The sequence below is a fragment of the Poecilia reticulata genome, linkage group LG2 (genome assembly GCF_000633615.1).
Source record: "Poecilia reticulata strain Guanapo linkage group LG2, Guppy_female_1.0+MT, whole genome shotgun sequence".
Taxonomy (NCBI): Eukaryota; Metazoa; Chordata; class Actinopteri; order Cyprinodontiformes; family Poeciliidae; genus Poecilia; species Poecilia reticulata.
In genome coordinates, this window is record NC_024332.1 from 24,054,000 (window position 1) to 24,059,865 (window position 5,866).

General features: G+C 41.5%; 1 long non-coding RNA gene across 2 annotated transcripts in view; it reads left to right on the forward strand.

Annotated features, from left to right (window-relative positions):
• Nucleotides 1-5,866, forward strand: part of LOC103481689 (uncharacterized) — a 55,410-nt gene that overhangs the window by 16,527 nt on the left and 33,017 nt on the right. Inside the window, exons 2-3 of one of the 2 annotated variants that reach the window (XR_001776402.1) lie at nt 1,646-1,745; nt 3,408-3,825. This is a non-coding gene — a long non-coding RNA (uncharacterized LOC103481689). Of the gene's footprint in view, nt 1-558; nt 1,746-3,407; nt 3,826-5,866 lie in introns of those variants that run through there. The other variant, XR_001776401.1, reaches the window with a different exon arrangement.

The following is a 5,866-nucleotide window of genomic DNA, read 5'->3' on the forward strand; positions in this document are numbered from 1 at the left end:
TAGCGTAGCATAGGGTAGAGTAGCGTAGCATAGTGTAGAATAGCGTAGCATAGTGTAGAATAGCGTAGCATAGTGTAGAGTAGCGTAGCATAGTGAATGAAAGTAATCGGTGTCATCGAAAAGTCATATCTACTTCCAGCACAATATGAGGGTGGGTTTGACCTGAGTGAAGAGCCTTGTTGCTTCTGTGGGCAGTTTATTTATCTGAGAAAACAACAACAAACTGAACAACAATCCAATATAAAAGTGCATGTTAATGCGTTATTGCATTGCTTGTTTGCAGGACTATGAAGTTTCAGTTTTAATACCATCAAGTAACTATGTTCTCTTCGGTTGTTATAAAAAGTATATATATATATATATATATATATATGATTTGAATGACATTTTTTGTAATTTAACGGCTTGAAATGGGGCCTCTGTCTCTTTAAGAAGCTCCTGCTCTTTTTGAAGCTGTGCCTTCAGGAAGTCATCACAACATGGTTCCTCTAGTAAAACTTTAACAATGTTTTACCAGCTTCTCACAGAGATGTAGCTCCTATAATGAGCTCAGCAGAAGTGCATTTCCACCAGGTGTTTGCTAATTGCTGCTGACTAGTCTGAAGGAGCTGAGTGAGGGCGTCACGAGGGACGACCTCTCTGTGAAGCGGAGTATTGGAAACAGCAGCTCCGAGGAGGAGCTGAGTGTCCCTCACTTCTCGCCCACTGGATCCCGACTGCAAGGACAATCTGGTTTAGACAATGGATGACGGTGTGACTGGAATTCTATCAACACATTTTGGGAATTCTTTTTTCCCCATCCCTAAAACTCACCCGAAACCAGATGCAGGTAGACATTTCAGCCAATCCGCAACATCCAGCCCAGTTCCAAACACTCTGGGCAATCGGAAACGAAAAAGAAGCCACAGTCTTCAGGGCAGCTCAGGCTACCTTGGGAACAGAGTGACGTCCACATCAACACGGCTCCAGTCAAGGACAGAAAGACACTCTTTCGGAGACAAATAAAGCATTTCTCTATCAACTGAATGAGAAAACAAGCGAATACTAAAACTCCTGCCGTACACTAACAAGAAGCATTGTGATCAGTTCAGATGACAATCAGGAGCGAGACGATCCACACAGACAACAGTGACGACTGCTGACATGCTAAGTGATTCTTTTCACCCGCAAGTAAATGCAGACTCTCCTCACAGGCTGTTTCCACGGGTCCAACGCTCACAGATGAATACAGTTTTGTGCAGCAGCTCAGCACAAGGTCGCCGTGTTGTCAAGCTCAACCTGAGCGGGTTTTTTTCAATTATTTTTTTTTATTAAAGCATCGAGCCTGAGATACTCTGCGCTTAACACGACGGAAATCATTTCTGTCATTACGCGTTTGTTATTTCCAGCATCTCCGGAGATAAAGAACGTGACCATTTACCTGGACGTGATTCAGTTGGGTTTGGCTGTGAGAAAGGAAATGCTTACTTTGGTCTTTAACTAGACGGCAGAGATGCCTTCGTGTATCTGTATTTGATTATTTATGGATACGGTGATGAAATGATGAGACTTTTCCTGAATTGGCAGAAACTGTTGCATTAATCTTTTTCTAAACTGTCTTCTATATTTGTGAAGAGAGGTGACATACAGACAATTTTCTTTTCAGGCTCACTGTTTGAGAAGAACCAACATGTTTCCACAATTATCTATGGCTGCTGCTGCTGATATTTTTCTTTCTGAGATGGACATCATAATCCAACAATCAAGTAACTATGTAAACTTCAATCGTTATAAAAATGCTGTATAACAAATATGACTTCAAAGAAATCTGACTTTGTACTTTAACACTTTTAAATTGGGACTCTGTCTCTTTAAGAAGCTCCTGTTCTTTCTGAAACTCTGCCCAGCCGATAGTTCAGAAAAACACAAACCATGAACTTGGTGCAAACACTGCTTGGTTTTCAATGTTTTCTGAATTTTAACTTGTCTTAAAATCAATCTTGTTTGAAAATTGCTCAATTTAATTAATTTCTTTAGATCTAGTTTTGTCTGCGTTTTCTGGACTTTGCATTTGTAGGTTGTTGTTTATTTCACTCCTGCAAAAGGTTTTACTTTTTAAATAGTTTCATGTCCGACTTTTCCAAACACAAAACAGAACAATATGCAAAAAGGACTTTTTGTGCCTGCAATCCAACCATTTGTGTCCCAGATGGGGACATTTTGGCAGTAATTGATTTTGACTTATTTTCTAATTCTAGTGTATTGTAAGGAAATGAGATGATGTGACTCCAATAAATAATATCTACCAGCAGGACGTTGGTTAGAGTGGTTTTTGGTTTCATCTTCAGTCATAATCTGTCATCATTAACACAACATGTCATCTGAGCCAGTCAACTCACCTGCAGGACATTTTATCAGCTCATTTTCAGTTTATTCCCTTGTTTTTTCCAGATCTTATTAAAATGAATTACTTAACTGAACGTGTTCTTATTAACTGAGTTAGTTCAAATGTGTTATTTTATTTCTAGATCATATAGGTTATGTTGGATCTTATTTTAGTTTTACATTTAAATAGTTCTTTTAATTTTTCTCATTTATTCGATTGCATGTTTTGTATTTTTTTTTACTGTTTTACTATTGCTGTGATAATTAAAAAAAATAGTTCTTATTTTATAAGTAATGTTTTGTTTCTGTTGAATTTTTCATTATTTGTTTGTATAAAACATTTTTGTTTTAAGGTGGTATTTATATCATAAAACTGGTGCAATAGTTAATATGTCACAGGTTTTCTGCAAAATTTCCATTAACTATAATACTGAACAGACAAAAATAAATTTACTTAACGGAAGTGTACATTTAAAAAAAAAAAAAATCGTGATTTCGATTATTTCATGCAACTGTTTACATCTGTTTGCCATGATTTTTAATAACTTATCACAAGAACAAACTTAATCACTGTAATTTTAATTTCATTTCTTATTTAATTTAACATTTTGTTGTTGTCTTTCTCAATATGAACTGAACATAGACAAAGACTTGTGACGCATTTGTAACGGAAACGCAGCTAAAAAAAAAAGGAATCAGTTTCGTCAGGTTTATCGTCATCATAATAGTAGCACAAAATATCGTGATAAAATCGAAGTCCATATCACGCATGTCGAATGTGCATCATTTTTATTCTGAGAGAAATATAATAAATAAGAAGTACGGGATGGCTTTACTGTCAACATTTTTTTTTTTTTTTTGCCACGTCAGTACAGAGTGATCGCACATTTTAAAATTCTCAACCTGTGAGGTCAGAGTGAAAAAGATGTGAGGAAGCAAGAGATTGGCAGGGAGGCAGCGATCGCATCACTAAGTGTTGGTGATGGAGAAGGGGAGGGGGGGATAAGGACCGGATTAATAAATCCCTCTTTACTTCTCACTAGCGCACAGCAGTTCCCTGGTGCTGGACAAAACATCCATGTTGCTGTTCTTCAAAAGAAAGAAGTTTAGAAGAGAGCAACCGCCGAGTGAAAACAAGAGAGAGGAGAGGAGAGGGGGAGGAGAGAGGGAGTGATAGAAGGAGGGAGAGGGAGGACGAGGACGAGAAAGACAAGAAGAGAGGCACAGAGAGACGGACAGATGGAGGAGAAGCATGCAGCAGCAGCGAGGAAGAGGAGGAGGAAGAGCAGGAGGAGGAGGAGGAGAAACAAAGCGTGTTGACGAGGAAGTGTGCGTGCCATGCGGGGCCATGTGCTCAGGTAGCTCCCGTCCAGATCAGCCGCACGCACCGCCTCACCGCCCGCTCCCCGCAGCGCCGCCGTGTTCCTCTGTCACGCAGGGAATCCGTCAAAAACCCAAAAGGTAAGATTTAATGTTTTCACGTGCAAAAGCATTTTTAAAATATATATATATTATTTTTTTTGCACAGCTTTATTGTTTTGTTTTTCATTATTATCGGCTTGGGTTTGTTAGTCGGCTTGCTGCCTTTTCGTCGCCCTGGTTCCTTCGTGCCAACACCAGCGCAAGTTTTGCAAGTCGAGCATTGAAACGTTTGCGTGATGCGATCAGCAGAGAGAACGTGGAAGTGTTCGAGTCAGAATGATACCGCAGATGTAGTGCAAATGAGGAGATTTTATTCCGATCTGGCCAACTCTTGTCATTCCGCGTGTGTGTGTGTGTGTGTGTGTGTGTGTGTGTGTGTGTGTGTGTGTGTGTGTGTGTGTGTGTGTGTGTGTGTGTGTGTGTGTGTGTGTGTGTGTGTGTGTGTGTGTGTGTGTGTGTGTGTGTGTGTGGGGGTGTTGAGTGCGTGCGTGTGCAGAAAGGTGAACGTTAGCTTGCCTGTGCGTGCAAAAGGTGAGGCGACTGCGTGTTTCCGAGTCACCTCTGCTAAAAAAGAAAGGGAAAAAAATGGAGGTGGGAGTGGAGAGGGGTGGGGGGAATAAGCCTTTCCAAAAACCTCTGTCTTTCTTTATGTTGTATGCACATTTACACACACACACACACACACACACACACACACACACACACACACACACACACACACACACACACGCAGAGAGAGAGAAAGAGAGAGAGAGAGTTCAGACGCCTGTCAAACCCAGTGCATTCCTGAGCACTCGAACACACAGAGTCTGAATGGTGCGGATGAATGCGGGGAAATTCAGCTGAAACGTGAGGACAAAAGCCAGGGGGACATTTAAGAGGGTTTAACTCCGCAGAACCCTGGGAATAAGAGAGGAAACACACACACACACACATCTATGCTCACATTAACTCCATGCACAGAGCTTGTGAATGTGCATACATCCCAACACACACACACACACACACACACACACACACACGCATACTCACGCACACACACATATGTACAGCTGCGGCTCCAGCAGGCTGTTAGAGCCTGGAACAGAGGGGAATTCCCAGGGAGGAGACAGTGAAAACACTCACTGCACCTCTGCCTTCATATACACTATACGAACCTGGAGCCAACATACCAGCCTTCTCGCTTTCTCTCTCTCTCACACACACACATTGCTACCACTGCGGTACACCAGTTACTTCAATGGTAAACCAGTGCCTTGCAGAGCGCAGCACTGGTTTGATTTTTTTTTTTAATGAAAGTTTCAGAAAGGGATTTCTCAGATGAAATTCCCAAAGCATGACAAAAGAGAACCCGGCTTCTTCCTCCTCTTCTTTTTCTTTTCTTTTCTATTCTTTCTTTCTTTCTTTCTTTTGTAGATTATTTGCAGAGAAGTCAAAAGGAGAGGATTCAAATAAAGAAAATAAAAAAATAAGCAATGCCATTTCTGAGACAAAACTAACAGCAACAAAACAAAGCAGGAGGTGTGTGTGTGTGTGGGGGGGGGGTTCCTTGTTTTTTTGTTTGTTTTGTATGGGTTTTTTTTACACGCGCGCGGCTTGCGAAAGTTGTTTACCTGCGGCTTCAAAGGCTGAGATTTCGTCAGGTGTTTGTCATCCATGTTGGGGCAGACAAGAGAAACAAAAAGATAAGTTAGGTGGAGGTGGGAGGTTATTAGAGTTCACGGGGATGTTCCAGGTCAATTCTACGTCCTTTTCCTCTGACGGGAGGACGGGCTGGCAGGGTCGACGTTGAGCTCATTCTGCTCACTGTGACTCAGACCAGAACAGATAAAGAATCAGAAACACCCCCCACACCCCCATTCTGCTGAGAAACAAGCAGGGGAAAGTATGGGTTTATCCCCGATCGCTGCGCCTCTTAAGCGTGATTGTACCAGCAGTGCCCCCCCCCCACCCCTTTGGAGGAACCTCTAAAGCATTTTCTGGGAATTTGCTTTCAAAATATTTTGCTACACAGTTGGTCCTCCTCCAGCTTAAACGCCACAAGAAATTAGCAATTCATAAAACAAATTTGCATTGAATT